The sequence below is a fragment of the Gorilla gorilla genome, chromosome 10 (assembly GCF_029281585.2).
Source record: "Gorilla gorilla gorilla isolate KB3781 chromosome 10, NHGRI_mGorGor1-v2.1_pri, whole genome shotgun sequence".
NCBI lineage: Eukaryota > Metazoa > Chordata > Mammalia > Primates > Hominidae > Gorilla > Gorilla gorilla.
Window position 1 is genome coordinate 61,094,573 of NC_073234.2, and position 25,976 is coordinate 61,120,548.

The following is a 25,976-nucleotide window of genomic DNA, read 5'->3' on the forward strand; positions in this document are numbered from 1 at the left end:
TTTACAATTCAAGCTCTAAAGAAGAAAAAATAAATAAACTTAAGTAAATGTAAACACAAGTTGAGGCACATTCAATAATGAACTCTAACTTTGCGTTTAAAGGGAGAAAGATCTGCAGATAAATGAGATCAAAAATCCCTGGGGCTGATGGTAAAGAGAATCTTGACAGCATCTCACTTCATCAAACAGAGCTTGAGAAAACTATCCATTACAGATAAGCTTCTTTACCTTGATGGCAGTCATATAGCCAAGCTTAATGAGCAAAATTTCAAGCAAATACACTTTTTTTCCAATAATGTAAAAATAAAACAAGAATGCCTACACTTACTATTACTCGTCATATATCTAAGCACACAATGTTAGAGGTGATTCCAAGGAATCATCTCTCATCTGTCCTTTCTACTGAAATCATCCCAAAGTAGAGAAGATCCTTTACTTATTTGCTTGTTTGTTTGTTTATTACTTTTTGAGACAGGGTCTCATTCTGTCACCCAGGCTGGTGTGCAGTGGCACAAACACAGACCACTGCAGCTTTGGCCTCTCCTGGCTCAAGTGATCCTTCCACCTCAGCCTCTCGAGTAGCTGGTATTACAGGTGAATGCCACCAGCTCCAGCTGATTTTTGTAAAGACAGGGTTTCGCCGTGTTGCCCAGGCCGGTCTTGAATTCCTGGGCTCAAGTGATACACTCTCCTCGGCCTCCCAAAATGTTGGGATTACAGGATCCTTTACTTTAAAATATCCTGGGGCTTTATCAATAACTCTGAAAAACTTTGTGAATTTTCTTGAACTGTGGACTTAAATATTCTTGTTTAATTTGGAGCTTATGAGTAAATATGTTAAAAAATAGTCCACCAGATAACTATCCTATGCCAGAAAACTTTAAAATCATGAAGGGGAAGAAAATTATGTAATGTTACTATCTTTAACGGGAACAAAATATAGTTAAGATTGCAACAGAATTTTCCATAAAATGCAAACATGGTGTGATAAGCACTTATTAAGTGCTCAATAAATATTTGTTAAATGAATGATTAATGCTTTGCCTTACGGGAAGAAAGTGCCACTTAACGATAACAATATGCATGTTTGAAAGTAGAAAATTTTAGGAACTTGAAGAAACAACCAAATGTCAATATATGTTGAAATAGTACTATTAAACATGCAGTTGGTATATTGCCTCTTGCTTATGATAATTAATCCAATTAAATAAGGCAAGGAACCTTCATGAGAAGGTTTTGGAGAGGTCTTCAGATGTGGATAACTTTGTTGTTAAGACTTTGAGATACAGCTAAAAGCAGCAGAACTAGTTTTCCTGCTCATTTGGCATAAAATAATAAGTTTTAATAGAATTTAATTGGCCTAAAGGGCTCTCCTCCAAAGGACCACCTACCCACCAACTTACAAATGAAGTTTCTTAGCATGAGGAGCAGGTGATGTAATGAGAAGAGCTCAGAGTTTGTATTCCAACACACTTAGGCACAAATCATGGCACTAACGTTTATTGTTGCAAGTGACCAAGGGCAAATAAATATATTTTCTTATCGGAAAAATTGAGACAATAATATGTACCTTTCAGAACTCTTGTGAGGATTAGTGATAATATATGTAAAACTCCTAATATGTAAGTATTAAATAAATAATAGCTATTATCAAAATTATAAAACAATTTTAAAATAATAAGACAAAATTATGGAATAATCATTGGCTTAAAATAATAGCACTCAAGACTACAATTCTTCATATAAAACATAATCTAGAATCTGAAAGAATCTTTTCTACTCATTATACTGTAAATGAAAAGAGTCAAACTCTGTAAAATATTGGATGAGATTTATTTTGAGCCAAATGTCAGTGACCGGTGGCCCATGACACAGCCCCAGGAGATCCTGAGAACGTGTGCCCAAGGTAGTTAGGCTACAGCTTGGTTTTATACATTTTAGAGAGACATCTAAAATGTACATTGGTTTGGTCCAGAAAGGCAGGACAATTGGAAGATGGTGTGGGGGACTTCCAGGTCATAGGTGGATTCAAAGATTTTCTGATTGGCAGTGGGTTGGTTGAAAGAGTTATTATCTGAAGGCCTGGGATGAATAGAAATAAATGCCTGGGTTAAGATAAGGGGTTGTGGAAACCAAGGTTTTATCATGCAGTGAAGCCTCCATGTAGCAGACTTGAGAGCTCCTATCAGGCCTAAAAAGATGCCAGACTCTTAGTTGAGTCTCTCCTGGATGAAAGGAAAGACCTGGAGAGGAAGGGAGATTCTCTACAGAATGAAGACTTTCCTCACAAAAGACAGCTCTGCAAAACCATTTCCAGTTATGTCCAAGAAATATATTTCGGGGTAAAATACTTTGATTTCTTTTTGGGCCTGCTATCTGTCATGTGATGCTATACTTGATGTCTTATTGCTACAAAAAGTCTGCCTTGTCAGTTTTACGATCTCTGTTTTAATGTTAATGCTGGTCAGTTGTGCCTGGATTCCAAAGAGAGGGGGGTATAATGAGGCATGTCTCATCCTCCCCCCTTCCCATCATGGCCTGAACTAGATTTTCAGGTTTACTTTGGAATGCAATTGGCCAAATGGCATTGGGGTTCCATCAGTTGGTTGTGGGGCTTAGAAATTTATTTTTGGTTTATAACACTGTTTTATCTTTTTCCATTTGTATTAAAAATTCAAGCTTACAAAAACATTGAAAGTAGTACAATGAATATCTGTATATCCTTCACCTAGATTCAGGAATTGATATTTTACCACATTTACAGTCTCTCTCTCTCTCTCTCTCTGACTCTCTCTATACATACACATACACACATAGATACACATACATGCATATATATATATATTTACCTTCGGAAATAAGTTGAAAATATTACAATAACAACTCACTCCTAAATACTTCAGCATGCCTTTCCTAAGAATAAAGACATTCAATGAACTCATTTATTTTAAGACACCAACCAGGAAAAAATAAATGTAAACAAATTGTTAATTGTCATGCACTAAACTCATTTTCTTGAGTTGGAAATCTCTGCACTTTTCTTGGTACCAATCTGCAATTATGGGCTTGGTGGACCGTGGACTCTAATAAAGGCCTACTGAAAGCTTATAAAGTAAAATGTTTTGTGCAATAAGTAGTTTGAAAATGACCTATTTTATATAAGTTAGAGTTTTATCATCAGCAATAGCATTCATGAAAATGTGCTTCACTATAGCAATATAATTGTGAAAAGACAGATGACTGTGAAGATGCATTCAAGACCTGAAGCCTGGCTTTCTGAACATCTTATGCACTGCTGACCTTCCCCTAGTCTTTGCTCTGTAGGGTTTCTACACAATACCGCTGTGCTGGAATAGCACCACCACACAATATCCCTTACCCCAGAGAACACCTTACAAAAAGGCGCTTTCACAATGTTGTTTTTTCCCCTCTGCCTTATCTCTGTATTCAACCTTTTCTTCTACCTTCATTTTTATTTTATTTTATTTTATTTTATTTATTTTATTTTATTTTATTTTATTTTATTTTATTTTATTTTATTTTATTTTATTTTGGAGACAGGGTCTTGTTCTGTCTTCCAGGCTGGAGTGCATTAGTGCAATCATTGTTCACTGCAGCCTTGACCTTCCAAGCTCAAGCAATCCTCCCAGCTCAGCCTCTCAAGTAGCTGGGACTACAGGTGCACACCGCCTCACCTGGCTAATTGTTTTTATTTTTTTGTAGAAACAAGGTGTCCCTGTTTCCCAGGCTCGTCTTGAACTTCTAGGCCCAAGTGATTCTCCCATCTCAACCTCCCAAAGTGCTAGGATTACAGGCGTGAGCCACTGCACCTAGTTTCTTCTACCTTTATTGATGCACATTTCAGTCAATTCTACCTGAGACAACTTTTAAACATGTAAACTCACTTAGATTAATAATTTCCTCTCTCTTGAATTTAGTCACTTCCAGCTTTTGTTCAGTTATCACAAAACGATCTCATTCCTTTTTGGTATCCTAGCCTTCCTCATTTGCTTCTCTTTTTTTATTGTGAAACAAAATAATCCCAGTCACTACTAATGAACTAGTTAACCTTGAGCAAATTGCCTGAAGCCTCCTGGACCTCAATTTTCCCTCCTGATGACCTGGGATAATTGAGTTCCATTTCCGAAGCCAGCATTGAGAGTCAGGTCGGCTTGTGTGAGGATAAACAGGTGGATTCTGGCCTTAACCTGCCTAAGTGGATATTTCTGCTTCTTAATTACTAGTTTGATGGCTGTAAGTTACTTAGCTTATCATACCTCAGTTTCCTCATTTGTAAAGCAGATGTGTTAATAAGAGTACCTGCCTCATAATGCTGTGTTAATATTTATACCCAGTAACCCTGCCTGTGACTGAAAAAAATATAACTTTTTAAATTGATGTGAAAATACACCCACATCAAAGAACAAACACCGGAAGCTCTGAGATAAGAGTGAACAATAAAGAACCAATGGGATCAAATGTCTAAAAGTATTGAGCATGTTTAAAATGTTTTATCAGAATAGATGACTGTAAATGTCTCCCACTACCTACTGAGAAATAAAAATAAAATCCTAATCTCCTTCCCCACCACACACCCACTGACTGAACAGACTCCCTCTTGGCTAAGGGGACACTGGAGAAACCTTCAAAGTGCATTCCTGGCCATGATGCAAAGGATGGTAGAACAGCTCCTTTTCCTTGCTGACTGCCGTTAGGCTATCTTCCATAGGGCTAAGCAGAAACCAGTTCTCTCAAAAGACTCACTGCATGGCAGTTTTCTTTGTTTTTTTGTGTTTTTTTTGAGATGGAGTCTCGCTCTGTCACCCAGGCTGGAGTGCAGTGGCACGATCTCGGCTCACTGCAAGCTCCACCTCCCGGGTTCTCGCCATTCTCCTGCCTCAGCCTCCTGAGAAGCTGGGACTACAGGCGGCCGCCACCACGCCTGGTTAATTTTTTTGTATTTTTAATAGAGACGGGGTTTCACCATGTTAGCCAGGATGGTCTCGATCTCCTGACCTTGTGATCCACCCTTCTCAGCCTCCCAAAGTGCCGGGATTACAGGCCTGAGCCACCGCACCCGTCCTGCATAGCTGTTTTCAACCAACCACCTGATGCTGCCTTTCGCTTTTGAGGTTTCAACAAAACAATCCACCAGCCTTCACTAGCGATAGGAGACCACTGACCACAGAGTGGCTCTAGCCAGTCTATGGAGGCTGCACAGTGAGACTCTTTGTGTTCTGTGCTTCACCTTTTGATATCAGAGGCCCAAAATTTCCACCCATAGATCATGCTAATGCTGCCATTTTTTGTGCATGCTACTCATGACTGGATGAAGCTCAGTTGGACATGTGCATGTTTTGCCTATCATAAATATTAATGGATCCTCCTAGAGTTTCATAAATATGGCTATTCAGCTACCATGCTCAGCACAAATTCCTATCCTTTTTGCTCCTCCTGTGAAGTGCAGTTTCTGGCTTCTGGCCAGAGGCTACTCTTCCCAGACTTTCAAAATGGCCACCCTGCAGAGACTGCAGCCCGTTATGACAAATAAAGTTCTCCTTTCCAAATTTATGAACCTTGTCATGTTCCAGTTGGCACTACTTTCTTCTCATCCTCTAATCAAACCTGTCATCAGAAAGTTCATTAATCTGGGCAGGGTGGTGTAAATACCCAAGGGATTCACCTTGCCCACTGCTTAGAGCCAATTCATGAAGACAGGGGAATTGCAATAGAGAAAAAGTAATTCACACAGAGCTGGCTGTGTGGGAGGCCAGAGTTTTATTATTACCCAAATCAGTCTTTCTGAGCATTCGGGGAGCAGAGTTTTTAAGGACAATTTGGTGGGTGGGAGAAAGCCAGTGAGCCAGGAATGCTGATTGGTCAGGGATGAAATAATAGGGAGTGGAAGCTGTCTTCTTGTATTGAGTCAGTTCCTGAATAGGGCCCACAAGTTCAGATGATCCAGTTAATCAGTCTGGGTAGTGCCAGCTGATCCATCAAGTGCAGGGACTGCAAAATTTCTCAAGGATTGATCTTAGTAGCAGTTAAGGGAGGGTCAGATTCTTGCTCCAGCTGCATGACTCCTAAATCATAATTTCTAATCTTGTGGCTAATGTTAGCCCTACAAAGGCAATCTAATCCCCAGGCAAGAAGGTCTGCTTTGGGAAAGTGCTGTTACCTTCTTTGTTTTAAACTATAAGTTTCTCTTAAAGTTAGTTCAGTGTACACCCAGGAATGAACAAGGACAGCTTGGAGGTTAGAAGCAAGATGGAGTCAATTAAGATAGATCTCTTTCACTGTCTCAGTCACAATTTTTCAAAGGTGGTTTCAGTGGTTCACACCTGTAATCCAGCATTTTGGGAGGTGGAGGTGGGAGGTGCCAGGAGTTTGAGATCAGCTTGGGCAACATAGGGAGACCCCATCTCTATCAGAAAATAGTAAATAAATAAGCAAGCCAAGCATGGTGTCACACACCTGTAGTCCCAGCTACTTAGGAGGCTGAGGTGGGAGGATCACTTGAGCCCAAAGTCAAGGCTGCAGTGAGCCACGATCGTGCCACCGCATTCCAGCCTGGTGACAGAGCAAGACCCTGTCCCCAGAAAGAAAAAAAGAAAAAAAAAGATGATTAAAATAAAATTCTCAATACATTTTTTTAAATTACTGTCATTGTAACTGTCTAATTTTTTAAAATGTCATTGTGTATTATACCAGGTTCATCTGGGGAGGAAATTCACTTGGGGGCAGACATGGTTGGGGCTTAACCACAGTATCTATTATTTCTAGGTTCTCATTTTGTGAAAGTATGTATTTCCAAAGTTAAAAACAAGACCCTCATACAAATGTTAGTGAGCATACATCAAAGATATTTACCTGCTTAATGAGGGAACCAGAAGAATGGTAAAGTTGGTTCAAAAGAAGAAAGGAGAGACTAGTATATAAAAGTCAATGAAGAAAGAATGCTGAAAAAAGGTTGCTAAATCAGATTTTTAAAATACTGATTAATACCTGTCAGGGCAATAAAACCATAACTTTTGGGCTTTATCTCTTCTACTGGAAAGATAATATTTGTTTCTCTACGAGAAAAAAATAATTTACAACCCAACAGTCTTTGAGAAAGCAACGTCTAACTTTGCAGTCTGAGCGCCTGTTAACAGTAAAGAGTAAATCTAGCCAGGCACAGTGGCTCATGCCTGTGATCCCAGAACTTTGGAAGGCTGAGGCAGGGGGATCACTTGAGGTCAGGTGTTCAAGACTACCCTGGCCAACATGGTGAAACCCTATCTCTACAAAAAAAAAATACAAAAAATGAGCCAGGCTTGGCGGCACGCACCTGTTGTCCCAACTACTTGTGAGGCTGTGGCATGAGAATCCCTTGAACACAGGAGGTGGAAGCTGCAGTGAGCTGAGCTCACACCACTGCACTCCAGCCTGGGCAACACAATGAGACTCCAACTCTCCAACTCAAAAAAAAAGTAAATTCAACGAAAGTTGCAACCTCTAAATGCTCTCATGCAGGCTGATTAGTATGACAGTGAAAGAACATTCAGTGACATTTTTGCCTTATCTTTAAGTCATGGCTAATTCATCTCAGATTTTTGAACAATTTACAAATAACTCTTTATAAGACAATCCATCCAAAAATTGAGTCTTCTATACAAATGAAGTAGGTAAGCATGGCCCATGACTTTGGGTTTTGTATTTGGGAAGACAATGTATACACATAGACAAAGCCCAATGATGTTTACAAACATATGTTTTTAAAAGTTTAGTTTGATGTATGAATAAGTAGTTGGAATCAGTTCTAGCTTAATGCAAGTAATCAGAAAAACTATAAACATGATTTCTATACTTAAAACATTAAACATCAACTTTTTGAAGAAAGTACATAGCTTCAAAGTGCATACCATGTACTATACATTTTAAACTATGTATTTATTTTTATTAAATTCAGAGTTCATTCCAAAAATTATCTCAGTTTAAAGTCAGTGCTTATGCAAAGTCACTAATTTTGAAGTCTCCTCTTCTGCCTCCTCCATACATATAGAATAGAAGCACTAGAAAAGCATGGCTTTTTCTTTGAAGAGATAAAATTCATATGCAAGCATAGCGTATGAAAAGATATATATTCCACAGGAATCTCTTTTTTTTTAGTTTTACCGAAAGCAGTATTTTTGCAATTATACATTCCAATATTATAATACCATGCAAGTGAAATGAGCAATTCTAGTTTTGGAGAAACTTTCTTTCAAATTCCTTTAAAACATGTCCATATCTTTTTTTTTTTTTTTAATCTGTGCTTAAATAAAAAACAAAATCTGAAATGTTTGCAAAAGACTTCCACACATAGTTTACCTTACTACACTGTAGGAAATGTAGCCTTGAGTTAAACCTTTTGTAGAAAAGGTCTCATACATATCAATGAGGAAACACAAAGACAACAATGGTGAAAAGGCTAAGGGTGTGAACAGAAAACTAAAAAGAAGAGCTACTGCTCAGAGGACTTAAGGACTTAAAGTCACTGGCACTCAAGAAAAGCAAACTAAAACAAAATATCAATATTCATCTTAATTAGCGTGTTAGGTGTTTGTTGTTGTTGCTTGTTTGTTTTAGACAGAGTCTCACTCTGTTGCCCAGGCTGGAGTGCAGTAGGGTAATCTCGGCTCACTGCAACTTCCACCTCCCATATTCAAGCAATTATCCTGCCTCAGCCTCCCGAGTAGCTGGGACTTGGGGCGCACACCACCATGCCCGGCTCATTTTTGTATTTTTAGTAGAGATGGGGTTTCGCCACACTGGCCAGGCTGGAGGCTAGAAACCTCTAATCAATGTGTCTGCCGGGACATGCTCTCTCTAAAGGTACTAGGACAAGATCCTCTTTTGCTTCTTTCTGCATCTAGTGTTTACCGGCAATCCTTGCCTTAAATTTAGCCTAAAGCTGCCTCTTTACATATTTTAAGTTTGAAAGCACTTTGCAAAGATTATGGCAGTAAAAGAAGTCTGACATGGGCCAGGTGCGGTGGCTCACGCCTGTAATCCCAGCACTTTGGGAGGCCGAGACGGGGGGATCATGAGGTCAGAAAATAGACCATCCTGGCCAACACGGTGAAACCCCGTCTCTACTAAAAATACAAAAAATTAGCCGGGCGCAGTGGCAGGCGCCTGTAGTCCCAGCTACTCCGGAGGCTGAGGCAGGAGAATGGCGTGAACCCGGGAGGCGAAGCTTGCGGCGAGCCAAGATCGCGCCACTGCACTCCAGCCTGGGTGACAGAGCGAAACTCCGTCTCAAAAACAACAACAACAACAAAACAAAACAAAACCCAAAAAACCCTAGCCTCTGAGTTCTTAGACTGGTTTGAATGATAACTCCAGTTCTCCCATATGCCTGGGCTTGTGTCAATTAAACTCTGTCTTTATTGCAATGCCATGGTCTCAGTGAATTGATTTTTGTCTGTATAGCAGTGTAGCAAGCAGGAAGAACTCATTAGGTGACTTCAAGTTCAGCCTAAAGGTTTCTCCATACATAGTGAACAGTAGCTAACTGTATGTGTAAACAGAGTGTAACTTACTCTTGCAACAGTCACAGAGATTTAGCACATCATTGGTAGCCAACTGTTCAAACCCTGTTTAAATAAAAGAAATGCCAAGCTATAGCCAATCCAGCTGTTTCTGTACCTCACTTCCAATTTCTGTAGGTCAGTTTCCTTTTTCTTTCCATAAATCATCTCCAACCACATGGTAGTGTGGTGCTAGATTGTCTCTGAGCTTGTTCTGATTGAAGGGGTAGGGCTGCCCAATTCACAAATCATTATTTGCCCAAACAAACTGTATTACATTTAATTTGTCTAAAGTTTTTCTTTCAACACTTAGCATTTCTTGGCTTGCAGCTGCATCACTCCAATTCCTGCCTCCATCTATATACAATGTTCTTTTGACTGTGCATGTGTGTTCACGTTTCCCTCTTCTTACAAGTACACCAGTCATTGAATTAGAGACCACCCTAATTGAGTATGACTTCAGTGTAACTTGATTGCATCTACAAAGGTCCTATTTCCAAATAAGGTCATATTCTGAAGTTCCAGGGAGACATAACTTTGTGCTATTCAACCTGTATAATTAACAAGAATTTTTACTTAATGATCTGTCCACTGTTTGGAATCAAACAGTGTTCATCTGTCACACTACATCCAAACAGCAGCAGCCTGACATTTTCGCCTTCTGAATCTGACTTTTCCTCACCATTACCTCTCCGTCTGTCTCTATGTTCTCTCCTCCACACCACACCAGGATGACCCTTCGAAACCTCAATCATGGAATGTCACCCCTTTGCTCAAAATCTGTCTAGAGCTTCCCATCACACTTAGAATGAAGTACAAAGATTTTGCCACGTCTTACAAGGCCTTACATACTCTATACCCTGGGTCGCTCTATGACCTCATTTTAAACCCACTTCACTTTGTTCACTCTTCTCAGGTAACTCTGACCTTTACATAGATTCTCTCTGTTACCACCTCTCATCATTTTCCCTTGCTGTTTCCTGTCTGGAATTTTCTCCCTCAACACTTTACCATGGCTGGCTAATTCACTGTGTCCAGATCTCTGCTCAAATGCCACTTCTTCCATAAGTTCTTCCTTTTAGTGAGTTATAGGTATGCAGTACTGGAACATATGCAGGAGTACAACCTAAATAGGAAACGAAGCACTACCTGATTAAACCAGACCAGCAGGCTTCACCCCTCCAAATTTGATGTTTCTAGTAAACTGCATTGGAGAATGCGGTTTAGATCTGAAGCAGAAGTGAGACTTCCTAGTCCCTTTCCTCTGAACTGAAGGCAGCTGATTCCGTAGCCTGGGCCCAATATGAGTTGATCACCCAGTTGCAGGAAGTTGTATCTGAGTCAGAGAACAGTGGTTCTCTCTTCTATGTGGGTAGGCCTGCCAGGTATAAATACCACTCAGCCACACCAAACACAATGGAGCCACTTGTGCCTGGATGCAAAAAGTAAACTAAGCATGGCATATCCTCCAGCTTGAACCATAAAACATAAAGAGCCTACCCAACAATCAATATGTATCAATGAACGTCAAGTTCTAAGTTACCAGAATTACCATCTCTTCTATGAGACAGTATTATAGGTTGAATTGCGCCCCACCAAAAAATGTTTAAGTACTAAACCCGAGTACCTACGGATGTGATCTTCTTTGGAAATAAGGTCGTTGCAGATGTAATCAATGTAAGATGAGATTGGCCTAGCACAGTGGCTCACACCTGCAATCCTTGCACTTTGGGAGGCTGAGGTGGGTGGTTCACAGGTCAAGAGATCGAGACCATCCTGGCCAACATGGTGAAAGCCCATCGCTACTAAAAATACAAAAAATCAGCTGGGTGTGGTGGCATGCACCTGTAGTCCCAGCTACTCAGGAAGCTGAGGCAGGAGGATCACTTGAACCCAGGAGGCAGAGGTTGCAATGAGCTGAGATCGTGCCACTGCACTCCAGCCTGGCAACAGAGCAAGACTCCATCTCAAAAAACAAACAAACAAACAAACAAACAAACAAACAAACAACGTAAGATGAGATCATACTGGATTAGTGTGTACCCTGGTGCAATGACTTGTGTCCTTATAAGAAGAGATACATGAGGACACAGAAATACACAGGTGGGCAAAAGACCATGTGAAGACAGAGGCAGAGATTGGTATGATGCAGCTGCAAAGCCAGGAATGAATGCCAACTGCCAGCACCCACCAGAAGCTAGGAAGAGGCAATGAAGGATACTTTCCTAGAGCCTTCAGAAGAAGGCATGGCCCTACCAACACCTTGATTACAGAATACTAGCCTCAAGAACTATGAAATAATAATTATGAAATAATAAGGCACCCAGTTTGTGGTACTTTGTTATGGCAGCCCTAAGAATCTAATGCAGGGTTGAAAAAGGAATGGATTGGAGAGAAAATATGGAAGCGTTCCTTCCCTTCCAACTCTCCCTCAAGTGGGGAAAGATATTTTTGTAGAAGTTTTATTAAACCTATTAGTAGAAGCAAAAATTCAGGAGAAAAACAGGGAAGTTCTCACTCTCCAATATTTTATTTCTTCATATCCCATTGGGTGAAATAGCCAAGCCTATGTTTGGGCATGCATTTCTCTTGGGGAGACCAGCTGAGCATCTGGGCCAGCCTGCCCCACCTTCATGAGCCTGCTTATGTCTGTTCCCCTGTGTCTTCCTTACTCAGTGAACTGGGGAGTTTAGCACTGGACCCAGTGATCTTTGAAATAGGTCAGAAAGAGATAGAAATTATCTAATTCTACAGACATGATACAACCTACGCCAAAAAATCGTTTTCTATTTCCTATTTCAAAATGTACTCAGCCATTAGTCTTAAAATACTCACCAGAGATTGGTTATGAAATAACATCCTCAGCCCAGTTTTTAAATGAACCTTTCACTTCCATTATTAAATCCCAGAAAGAACTTAAAGTCCAAAAGTAAAGTTTCTGTCCGTATTTTAAATTTAAGTTTAAAGAAATTGAAGCTCAGTATTGTTTCCTTTCTAATTCTGTTTTCACCTCAGTCTCAGCATCAGGGTCTACCTGGTGCCTATGGCCAGGACTACCTTCTCCTGGAATGGCTTAGTTCCTTCAATCTTTTAAGAGTTGATTTAATCCAACATAGTCTCATGTGTCGCACTGGTGAGAGGACAACTCAGGAGGTTTTGGATCTGGGTTCCTCCAGTGAAGTCATTCTAGTTTGTTTCTTGTGATCTTGTCTCTTTTATTATTAGCAGTAGTAGTATTGTTAAAATTAATAATAATATTACCATTACTGTAATTCATATAATAGCATATTTATGCTTTAGGCACTAGTCTAAGACTTTTAGACATTTTATCTCATTTAATCTTTCCAACAATCTTGGGAGATCCAATTCTTAATATTCCTGTTTTATAGATGAGGAAACAATGGCACAGAGACTTAACCAATAACGGCAATAGCTGAGGTCCGAATCCTGGCAGTGCGGCTCCAGAGGTCACAGTCTTAACGATTACACAACATTGCTTTTACAAACCATGTTTGATTTGGGGGGGATCCAGTCATAAATTTTGATCAGGACACAAATAAATTTGACCTCTTTTTCTGAGCAACATGTTTCAAAACAGTTGGATGGGCATATCTCATTAACTTATTTTTTTTCTTTTCCAGCTTGACATCTAAGTTCTCAACATTTTTCCTAATTGCCTGTGCTTCTTTTAGTCCCATCAACAAGACTTCTTTCATTTGTGCTTTGGAGTGTTGCCACTCTTTCTAGAACAACTAGTTTTCTTTCATATCTGACTTGCCTTTAACATTTTCCATGAGATGTACAAATACACATATATCTATGTAAAATCATTATTTAAAGTATCTAAAGAAAGTATCTAAAGAAATAATGATCAAGTACAAAGTTCACTAATTTTTTTTTTTTTTTTTTGAGATGGAGTCTCACTCTGTTGCCCAGGCTGGAGTGCAGTGGCACAATCTCGGCTCACTGCAACCTCCGCCTCCCGGGTTCAACTGATTCTCCTGCCTCAGCCTTCCAAGTAGCTGGGATTACTGGCACCCAGCATCAACTCCAGCTAATTTTTGTATTTTTGTAGAGACAGGGTTTCACCATTTTGGCCAGGCTGGTCTTGAATCCTGACCTCAGGTGATCCACCTTTCTCACCCTCCCAAAGTGCTGAGATTACAGGCGTGAGCCACCGTGCCCAGCCGAAAGTTCACCATTGTTAAGCGACATTGCTTTGTGTTTTTTTAGATGCAGGTACTTCAACCAATTCTTTTTATTTCATATTCTTCATATGATGGATTTTTTTTTTTTTTTTTTTTTTTTTTTTGAGACGGAGTCTCGCTCTGTCACCCAGGCTGGAGTGCAGTGGCGCCATCTCGGCTCACTGCAAGCTCCGCCACTCAGGTTCATGCCATTCTCCTGCCTCAGCCTCCCGAGTAGCTGGGGCTACAGGCACCAGCCACCACGCCCGGCTAATTTTTTATATTTTTAGTAGAGATGGAGTTTCACCGTGTTGGCCAGGATGGTCTCTATCTCCTGACCTCGTGATCTGCCCGCCTCAGCCTCCCAAAGTGCTGGGATTACAGACATGAGCCACCGCGCCCAGACGATGGATTTTTTAATAAAGTATCAAAAGCTTTTTCAGAGAACTTTATTTCTTTGAGGGAATCCCAAGTATGAAAGGTAGTCAATTGAAAATATAACAAATAACAACCTACATAGATATATGCCATTTCTGAGATCAAAGAACTTCTTTAATCCATTCTCTTTTACAAATGTTTTTTAAAAGAAAAATCTATGTGCTTTATTATGACACCAACCATGGTCATTGCCCGAGTCCTTTAAAAAAAACCACAAGTCCTGGCAGTTGTCCATATTCTGTCTGATATTTCCCTATGCACCCAGTTCCGATAGGCAGTTTTCTCAGTTGAAAGAGGATGAGTTAGGAAAAGTCTGATTTTGGAGTCAAGCTTCCACTTATACCTCCACAGTTATTTTCAAAAAAACTTACACAATTCTAAATCATGCAAACCATTGTATTTCATAGTATGTATATTGTACAAATAGCAAATAAGTCTATCCATTGTATAAGAAGTTAAAATTTTTTATGGCAGTTCTCTTCTGAAATTCCCTTTAGTTAGCAGTTTAATCATCTTTTAAAAGGAGAAAATAATATAAACTCACAAAAAGTTTGTGGGGAGGTGTTCAGATTATACAATCTATTTTTATCTAAGACCTACAGCAAAGTTGTACTTTCCCTTTTGAAAGAAAACTATATTTCTCTTCCACTAACCTTTGAGTTGGGTTTTTCCATAGCAATTTTGTTCAGAAAAAAAAAAAGAAGCGATTATGTTATGATGTAAAAACTAACTAGTATCATAAGCTTTTAGAATTTACTGAGTACTAGAATTTGACTTTTATTTCTCTCCTTCAACTTCTAATTTAATAAACTTAAATTTGTATGTAGCTGTTCATCACAGTATAACAAATTACCCCAAAACTTAAGCGACTTTAAAACAATAGGCATTGATTAATTCTCACAGTTTCTGTGGGTCAAAACATTTGGGAACACATTAGTTGGACAATTCTGGCTTTGGGTCTGTCATGAGGTTGCAGTCAGGAAAGTGAGTGCCAGTCATCTGAAGGCTTGACTGGGCTGGAGGTTCCACTTCAGAGGTGGCTCACTCGCATGGCTGGATTTTGGCAGGAGGCCTCCCTTTATCTCCATGTGAGCCTCTCCACGGGCTGCTTGAGTGTCCTCATGACATAGCAGATGGCTGACTCTCCCCAGGGCAAACAATACAAGAGAGAAGAGCGTGGCATCAGCAATGTCATCTATGACCTAGTCTCAGAAGTCGGATGCTGTCACTTCTGCCACATTCTTGTTAGAAGCTAGTCACTAATTCTAGATTATTTTCGGGAAGGATGCCAAAAATATGTGGACATATTGGTAAACCACTAAAGTATTACTTACTTTATCTCTTACTTATTGTAAAGAAAATTTAACATAAACCTAAAATTCTAGTAATAGGTAATTTATCTTATTCTCAAAATATTTCCCCAAACTTTTTCAACAAACTTAACAATGCTATATATCCTGAAAAATCTTTCTCATATTTTTATTATTTTTCAGCGTAGAGGCCTATTTCTGTTTGCACCATGAATACAATAGTTGTTAAGCATACTAATGTTTTGACGTAGTAGATTGTGAAATTCTTTACTAGGATTTGAGACCTGAGATTTGTTATTGCTGTTGTTGATCATTTACCTGCACAGGCTCAGAGTCTGCATTGTGTCTGTTACTTGGTCAGCACTCAATAAATATTGAATAAATACATGAAACATCTATATTCCTTTGTTTTGTTCATTATTCCTGGATCTAGCATTTCCCATCATATTCATAAAAGAAAATAAGGCATTTTATGAAAATATTATAATGTGTGCCCTAGAAAGTTGTGGAGATATATGATAATTTATATCTATATATGATAATTATAGATAGCTAAATGGAGAGAATGGAATATCTGAGAATATGATTATGGGACGGTTGGTCATGGCAACATCTAAGACCATAGAAGTGGGAAGTTGGCGTGAGGTGGAGGACAAGATCATTGAAGGAGAAATAAAATAACTGAGAGGCCAGATTTCTCATAAGTATACTGTAAGACAGACTCCAGAAAACCATTTATACCTAGAATTCTCTATTCATCCAAATAATTAATCAGATATGAGCAAAAATCAAAGATCTGTTAGCATGCAGGAACTTAGAGAACAAACTACCCATATACCATAAATAAAAGTAGACTAGGCTAGACTACAGAAAAATAAAATATATAACCCCAAACAAACCAAAGTGTTGTCCCCAAAATGCCAGCACCTGAGTATGACTCAAAAGAAGTAAAGAAAGCTAGAAAAATATTAAAATAAAATTTGTTATATTCAGGTACTTGTGAAATTTTTCTTCAAGTGGCAAAGTTTAAATGACATGGTATCATATTTTCTCTTTTCTTTGACATCAATCACATGACACCATGAATTCTACAGTGGATTAATCCTTCCATGCTTTGTACATAAGTTGATTATACAAATTGAAGTCAAATACTCAATACTTACAATTTGAGATATGAAAAATAATTAGTTTCAGCAAAAATATAAGAATTATAATTCTTGACAGTGTAAAACAATTATATAACTAAAAGACAATCAAGAACAGAGATGGAAAGAAGTCCAAAGTAAGTGCATTAATTTATTTATCTTTCAGATTAGAAGATAGTAGCTATTTCAATACAAATAGGGAGTTCAAATGCATCATTCAAGGAGAACTAATATTTAGGCTATAAACAATAATTTTGAAAGTAGAAGTGCAAGTAAACTAAATTCCTCATACTTCATAGCAGGTAAATGCAGCAACAAAGCGAGGTAAATGATTACCAAATTTAGTTATAACCATAACCACAAAAAGAGCAAAAACAAACCACTGAGAGTAGACGCCTTTGGAAAATGGAACAGAGCACGGGGCTTAAGAAGAACGATTAGTATATATTTTCTGCTCTTTCAATTCCTTAAATTAAAAAAAAAAACTTTGAAAAATATGTTTTTTCAATCCTTTTGAAAAGTGAACTCTAAAGAATCTGGGGAGTGGGGGAGTATTTGGGGTGGGAAGAAAGCCACATGATTAATTTCAAACGTACTTCCTTGTGTGTCCTTTTAGGACATAAACAATTGCAGGTTTACTTAGATTTATATGGACTTAAATCATTTTATCCTATTGTGGCAATAATGAATAAATATCACTGTTTTTTTTTTCTTTTGAGGCAGAGACTCATTCAGTCGCCAAGGCTGGAGTGCAGTGGCACGATCTCAGGTCACTGCAAGCTCTGCCCCCTGGGTTGAAGTGATTCTCCCTCCTTAGCCTCATGAGTAGCTGGGACTACAGACATGTGCCACCACACCAGGCTAATTTTTGTATTTTTAGTAGAAACGTGGTTCACCATGTTGGCCATGCTGGTCTGACCTCGTGTGATCTGCCCACCTTGGCCTCCCAAAGTGCTGGGATTACAGGCGTAAGGCACTGTGCCCTGCCTAAATATAACTATTCTTTAACTTTAAAAATTACCTGCTAATCTCACTTTTTCATCTCTCTTTTTTTTTATCATTATTGGTAGTGTCAAAATGTCCTTTTTCAAAAATAAGTAAGAAAGAGAGAGGGGAAAGTCAGAAACTCAGAGATCAAATCGAAGTTTGAAAAAAGAAGATCTGTGAATTCGTAGTACAGAATAGAAACAAGATGAGTCATAAACAGCATCTATTGCCATAATGATAAAGCATGTATTTTAAAGTAATTTTGCTATCAATGTGGTTTTTAACATATCTCAGTGGGACATTCATAAACATATTTATCAAACACTGTCAAATAAGTTTTGTTATTAGATGATTCTTGATGTTGCATTTGGTAATAAATTATGAATAATTAAATAAATGTAACAAATTAATTATAATTAACAATTATGCAGATAAATGATTACTGACACAATTGTTCAAATGAAAGATTACTGATATGTTCAATTATAAATATGTTGACAAAATATATTAGTTCTAGTGGGTCACATTTCTGATTTGGAGCACTCTATTCTGCTCATTTGAATTAAGACAAATTAGGAAAATAATAAGAAAAAAATTTCCTTTATTCTTCATTCTCTACATGACCATTTCTATCCCTCTCTCTTTCTGTTAATTCTTTTAACTGTATTATCAGTTCAAGATCAGGGAGGTGTCCTTTAGAGTAAAATAACAAACATGAAGAAGCCTCGATATGGTTGAACCAGAGATCTTTTTTCCTATTTACTTGTTCATTCCCTTTCTTATACATGTGAAAGCTTTTTTTCAAGATACTTTTTGTTTGTTAAGATAACTTTCTTTCTCACTGATATGAGATGATTCTTCTTAAAAAGCATGATTTTTTAAAAAGAGGAGTGGTTTTATATGTATAAGTGTATATTTCCGTAATTTGTCTTATATTACAACTTTGGCCTTTTATCTTCTATTCTTAAAGTAAAAGTATTTGTTTTGTTGAAGAAACATTAGTTCTTAGTACTCTGGCCATTGTTTTCAAGTTTCACTTATCCATTTGTTCCTTATAAATCCAGAGAGAATGATTAGCTGCTTCCCAGTGTTTATCTCCATGTGGAAAATTCCAACATCATAGGTTGAAATCAACTCAGGATATGGAGTTGTGATCATGTCATCAGATGTTAACTTTAGGTAAGCTGTATTGAAAGAGACAATTAATGTGTTAAATTGTTGTCCCAAAGTAAATTAATATAAATATAAATGCATATTTATTTAAAAAAGACAATTGTGTATTTTTTAATGAGAAGATTCTAATACTTCAAATTATATCTCAATATTAATGTTTGCTTGTTTGCCTTTATTGATATAAAATTTAATCAACTTAGCTTGAATTTTATAGGTGATGTAGGGGAGATTAATATAAAGTAAAATTTTCAATTTGGAAGTAAAAGTGTGATGCACAGTAAAAATGGCAATTTGTTTTGGAATAAAATGGATAGATGTCAAGGATTTTAAAGCAAGTATCTTAAGCTAATTAGCAGACAATTTTTAATTTTGCAAAGAAAAGCTTGACCTTTTCCTTGGATGAAATTTATGAAATAAAGTAAAATGGATTGGAATTAAGAAGAATTAATTAATTACTCCAAGGAAGCCTCATTCTTATTTCCCTTTAAACTGCCAGTGAAACACAGAAAAGCATAGGAAAACTCACAACATTGAAACCTAAGACTCTTAGACTACTTTGTGCCCTAATCTGGAAGTAAATTCTGCCAGTATAAGGATGGTAGCAAACGATTAGGAGAAAATAATTCAAGCTTTTCCACACATATATGCTTCATTTTGTTGAAAGAGATGAAAAACTTTTAAAAAAAAGCCTAAAAATAGCTTTTATACCTGCCCCTCTGTGCATAAAATCAGCAGCCAAACCAACTTCGCAGTCCTACTCTATGACATGGCAGAGAACAGCCACCCAAACCTTTCCCTTATTTGTTTCCAACATGTTCACAAAGACTTCCAATATGTAGGGGCAACTGGTAGTAGCACTTTGACCTAAATAATGTACTGTTGGGGCTGGGTACAGGCTTGCACCTGTAATCTCAGCATTTTGGGAGGCCAAAGTGTGAGGATTGTCTGGGTCCAGTAGTTTGAGATGAGTCTGGGCAACATGGCGAGACTCCTTCACTATAAAAATAAAATACAGTGAAATCAAATAAAATAAAGTATTGTTAACAAAAGTAAAAAATTACCGTTACATATGGGGAAAAAAACCTGGAGATAAAAATTCTTCCTGGGTCCCACTAGTTTAAAGTATCAGAGAACCAGTGGGTTAAGGGAAGAAAACTATCCCATATGACAATAGAAACATTTGGTGAACATCAGCAAAAACCTAGAAATGAGGCTGATCTGAGCATACCAGTCTGCATTTCTGTTAGAAATTTGAAAAGTTTACCAGGAGTAGGACCTCAGCCATTTAGTCTCTAGTCTGTTAATAAACACTGAGACTTAGGACTGAATCTTTTGTATGGGAATTTGTAACACACGCAGAAAATGTTGGACCTCTAGGAGGAATATTTGCTAATGAGAGAGTAGTAACTATTAGGTTGGTGCAAAAGTAATTGTGGTTTTTGCCATTAAAAGTAATGAAATGATTAGAAGGAATATATTTCTAATAATACAAGATCCTGAAGAAAGTTTTAATAAGTTAGTATTATCATCAAAAGTGTCATGACTTCTATGAAGAGAAAGTCACAGAAAAATAATAGAGAAACCAAAAGGTAATGCTATGCAATGAAAAAGTTATAAAATAGAAGAAAAGAGGAGGGTAAATACAATATAATGGAAAGGAAAATGCTAAGATTAGAAAGTTTCTGCAAGGAAACTCAAAATGTAATGATTAACTTAAATTCTGCACTAACAGCCAGAAACAGCAAAATTTATATCGTAGAAAATTTTATCTGTCTTGTAGAACAGTGTTTCCTCACAGGTTAGTGTGCATGGAAATCATCCAAGGTTCTTATTAAAATACAGATTCCAATGCACTAGTTCTCTCTGGGCCCAAGATTGTGCATTTCTAACAAGCTCTCACAACTACTGGTCTAAGCACCATGTATTGTGTAACAAAGCTGTGAAGAATAAACTTGCAGAGTAAACTGGAAATGGACAAACATAAAATAATTAAAGAGGAGATGATAGCTATGAATGACAATGAGCATGCGGATGTTTGTGTTTCCAAAGAAGAGATCAGAAAAGATGGAACAGTAGCAATAACTAAATGTACAGCTAAAGAGAAACTTCCTGATATTGGCAGAGAACTGAGAATGCAGAAAAAAGGTATCACCATTTTCTGTGCAAAATTCAGTGAAGGGGTTACAAATCTATAAACCCAGAACAAGACAGAATGATCTTTGCTTGTGCAATCTTTAATAAATAAGACATTTATATTAGGTTAATAAAAATAGCTATGCCTCAAATTTAGTAAGATGACCATAACTTCTAATCTTGTGGCTTTAGGCAGTCTACTCCACTGGCAGTAAGGTTTGTTATTGCCTTTGTTTCAAAGCTAAACTATAAACTAAGTTCCTCCCAAAGTTAGTTTGGCCCACACCCAGGAATGAACATGGACAGTCCGGAGGTTAAAAGCAAGATGAAGTCAGTTAGGTCAAATCTTTTTTACTCTATCAGTTATAATTTTGCAATATCAGTTCCATAACTTAAATGATGACTATCAGAGTTTTCATAAATAATCTAGGTAAGCAAATAAAATAAAATAATTAGGTAAATGTAATAGGATAAATACTTGTAGACAAATTCATCATAATTTAGAATCTAAAATTATATTAAATTAAATAATGGATATTTCATTATTTGGGTATTTTCCAATAAAATAGATTTGTAGGAAAACATTCTTTCTAAAAAAAAAGTGTGTCCTTTCTAAAAAGGTGAATAATTTTTGTCTAATTCAAAGCTTATTTAAAGGTCATGTATAAAACAAGGTAAAAGGAACCAGGAAACAGAAGAGATGTAAAGAAAGTTATAAAAATAAAAAGGGTTTTTCAGGTGTTTTTGGGGGGAAGAAAGCTTAAAGAGAAACAGTTTCGCATAAGAAAGAATCTCATATGGTACATTTAGCCCTAGAGTAACATGACTGGTTATTTAAGAAGGAGGGATGTTCAGGAGAAACCAGAAACTCCAAGCATGTCATGAACGGTCTGTGTAAGTCAAAATAAGAGGATTTTTTTTTTAAATAAACTTTTATATAATCAAATAGTCACATTATTATTAAGTTTTGGATTGCTTAGAAAAAAACCCTGAGATTTAAATATTATTTAAAATTAAGATTATTACATTCAAGTATCTCTCTGTATATACTTTTAAAGTACTTGTGGCATTGAATTACAGGGCTTTGGCTCCTGAGTCTGAAAAGAACACCAAGTCCTGCTAAATTTTAAACACTAACAGCAATTGAAACCCCATCATCAGGCCCACTAGAAGATGTCAATCAAAATAAACTGCATTCCTGAAACACAGGGCCAGAAATTAAAGCTATTCAAGTCCTCAAGGCCCAGGGACCATTGAGGAAGAGGGGGGCATGTGAGATTGTAAGGGCCAATTTTGAGAGCTAACATAAGTTCACTTTCTCTATAAATTAATCATTAATATCTAAGGCACACTGATGCAAGGCCAGCATGTGGGCCTGTTTCAGATTAACAAGGTTTTCCTGAAGCATTAGTCAACTCCTACATAAAGGTTATAAAGGTTAAGAAAGGTATATGGAAGTTATATCTCACGGTCAAGATTAAAATTTTATAGATGATTGTTTATAAAATTTTGAAAAACAAATTTAATCAGCTTGATACTGTTTTTATTAGGACTTATTATTTGGAAAATTGAGTCTCCTCTCCCAAAGAATGAAGGTTTTTGCTGGGTTTTTTTTTTTTGAAATCCTCGAGGTATCACTTTTGTCAAACAAATGACTTATTTTACAATGACCTGTGATATCTGACAAGCTTTCCAAAATCAAATGATAAATTATGCCTTTTTCTGATCTAACTAATCCGTTAAAATATTGGATTCCTTAACATCCAAAAATGACATAATTTGGCTTACTTGGTATAAAAATTATACAGGAAACATTGTCAATTATGAAATGGTGTTTATTTTTCTTTAGGCTGTATTTGTATGAATACATCATTGCTATGTCTTCCAAAATCATGGGAAACTCCTATAATTCTGATATGACTTAGTGTACATTATCACTAATAATTATAATTGTTATGTTAAATTGTTGTGTGCCACAGAAGTAACAAATTTCCTTGTAAATTGTGTCTTTGACTATGGCTGCCCTAAAACATTTTGTCATCCATGGACAATTGTTGTCTTGTTTTGGTCCTCCTTAGAAGGTGTTTTTATAATCATTTATAGAACTCTAACAGGTGTCCTTAAAAGCAGATTTCTGATAACTTTGGAGATTGTGACATTACAATAGAGGAAGAAACTTTCAAGACTCTCATGGAGAGCTGAAATGTTCATGAATATCAAGGAGAACAGGAATAAAATGCATGAACTGAACTGGTAGAAGACAAAGTAATCTTTTTAACTTTTTGGATAAAACATTGCGGGTTCTTTGTTTTTTTTCTCAGAGTCAAGAAAGCTTTTAAGCTATTTACAGCTTTTAACAATTAAGTATGTTCCTACAAACAAAATTTGGAGCATATTTGTTTCTCTCTACTGATTTCTCCAGAATTTGGAAACTATTTGTGAGTATTCTTATGACAATACAGTTATCTGCATAAGTGTGATAAAAATCTGTTGGTTGGGTGTGGAGGCTTACACTTGTAATCCTGGCCCTTTGGAAGGCTGAGGTGGGAGGGTCATTTGAGCTCAGGAGTTTGAGACCAGCCTGAGCAACATAATGAGATCTCATCTCTTAAAAAAAAAAAAAAATCTGTTTTTATTTGTAACAGGACACAATTGGAGAAACTGGTTGTTTTACCAAGGCTTTGACTGGAATGATGTGCTTTCCTTTAAGGAATCAAGCTTGACTTATGGAGACAATAAAAGTCCCTTGGAAAAACTGGCCTCATACCTTTGTCTACAAAGCTCCTGATCTGCTGTAGGTAAAGAATGTCACTTTCTGACAGGTTCAGGAGCCCTAGGTTTATCTTGGAAAGTTAAGAGGAGAAGATCACCCAACTTATAGGTATTTAATGACACAAATCCATGGCTGGGCTTGGCTTTAAAAAAAAGTCTTATCTGAGATTCCTTCTATGGAATACAGTTCCATCAAAGCCAATTTAAAAACCTATGCAAAAAAAAAATTATTCTTGCTGCACTGTATACAAATAATCAGGCCAAGTATAATAAAACAAATCAGTTCTGCCAGGGTTTGTCTTTAGTAAAAATGGGAAACTGGAGAGAGAAAAACTATGTTTCAAAAACTATAGTATACCTGTTGTTAGATTCTAGTCTTGCCTAACATTTTTCAATTTTTATTTTTTTCTAGTTTAAACCTAATTCTAATTTTTCTTAACTACAATTCTTCAAAATAATGTTTTCAATTTTTTTCTGCTCTTTTTCCCCATTTTTCCTAATTTGGAGTCACTGAAAACTAAACTGCTTTTGTAAAGCCCTGTGAACTGAAGCTAGACAACTTAAACTTCAGAAGAAAATAACAGCAACCTATTTACATACATAAGCTACTTTCATACCTGCCTACAGAAGGCTTCAGAGTAATGTGGCCTATATCAGTTTTCTAGGATTGTCCTTTTGTTTGCTGCTGTTTTTCTCCCTTCCTCTCCCTATTTTCTCTTCATAGGACATGAGACTTCACAACCTTCCAAAAATGAGCTTTCCTAATAACTTGGTATGTACCTGTCTAGGAGTAAACCAACACAGCCATGAGAGATCAGACGAAACCTGGGACCAGAGACTCGTTTTCTTCTAAAATGCTTTCTCCAAAAGATTTTAATAAAGAAAAGGGGAGAAATGTGAGAGGAAAATATCTTGGGCCCCCCAAATCACTAAGCTAAAGGAAAAATTCAAGCTGGGAACTGCTTAGGGCAAACCTGCTTCCCATTCTATTCAAAGTCATCCTTCTGCTTACTGAGATAAATGCATATCTGATTGCCTCCTTTGGAAAGGCTAATCAGAAACTCAAAAGAATGCAACTGTTTTTCTCTGACCTACTTGTGACCTGGAAGCCCCCTCCCCTCTTTGAGTTGGCCCGCATTTGCTTCAAGTTGTCTCACCTGTCTAGACCAAACCAATGTTCATTTTACATATGTTGATTGACATCTCATGTCTTTCTAAAATGTATAAAACCAAGCTATGCATTCTGACCACCTTGGGCACATGTTGTCCGGACCTCCTGGGACTCTGTCATGGGTGTGTCCTCAACCTTGGCAAAATAAACTTTCTAAATTAACAGACCTGTCTCAAATTTTTGGGGTTCACAATACATAGAAAAAATTGGAAGGATATGTTCCTGCTCCCTGATGTGGAGTTCTGGGAGATTATTTATTTATTTAGAAGACACAGGTGTCATACTATGTCTCCCAGGCTGGTCTTGTACTCCTGGCCTCCAGAGATCCTCCTGCCTTGGCCTCCCAAAGTGCTGGGATTACATGCATGGGCCACTGCAACCAGCCCAGGAGATTGTTCATTTTCTTCTTTCTTCCTGTTTTTTTTTTTTTTTTTCTGAATTTTCTACAGTAAAGGTAAAATGGATCTATTTTAAAAAGCCTAAAAGATAGAAGTCACTAGTAGTGCCTATCACTTGGTACATAAAGATGTCCACTGTCTTATTTCATATTTTACAACAAAAATCTAAAGAGTTTTCAAAATTAAATAGACTCTAATGATGCTCAGGATACATTAATAACTACAGGGCAACCTGGGAAACCATTGCTATAACTTGATCTCTCCTGTTAAGAGTAAATTATTTTCTTGTCCCACTCCTGATTTTTTTTAACATTACAAAACTTCCAAAACCTATTAAAAGGAATAAATAAATTAGATTGGGTTTGGTTTTATGCTCTGATCTTTAAATTATTTTTTCAAATCAAAATTCACTTCAATAAAATTAAGGGTAGAAAATATTCTGATTCTATTATTTATATAAATGCCATGACTAGTATATCTATTTTATTGAGCAACAGATGTTTAAAGCAAAAAAAAAAGAATAAAAGTAGATGCTGGAACTGATGTATTTTTTTAGGTACAAGTAATGATAGAAACCTTTTTTTCTAGTGACAAGAAAAGGGACATATATCTTTTTTTCTAAAGAGGAAAATAGTGTTTTAGAAAATTTTTAAATATTTTTCCCTAAATGTACTTTAATTTTGTTTTCTGTGGACACTTCCTAAATAT

General features: G+C 37.1%; 1 long non-coding RNA gene across 1 annotated transcript; it reads left to right on the plus strand.

Annotated features, from left to right (window-relative positions):
• Window positions 1-149: 149 nt before the first annotated feature.
• Window positions 150-25,032, plus strand: LOC134756564 (uncharacterized). Its single transcript, XR_010129342.1, has 5 exons — window positions 150-594; window positions 18,686-18,800; window positions 23,249-23,365; window positions 23,638-23,725; window positions 24,424-25,032. It is a non-coding gene; the product is annotated as an uncharacterized lncRNA (long non-coding RNA).
• The last annotated feature ends 944 nt before the right edge of the window (window positions 25,033-25,976 follow it).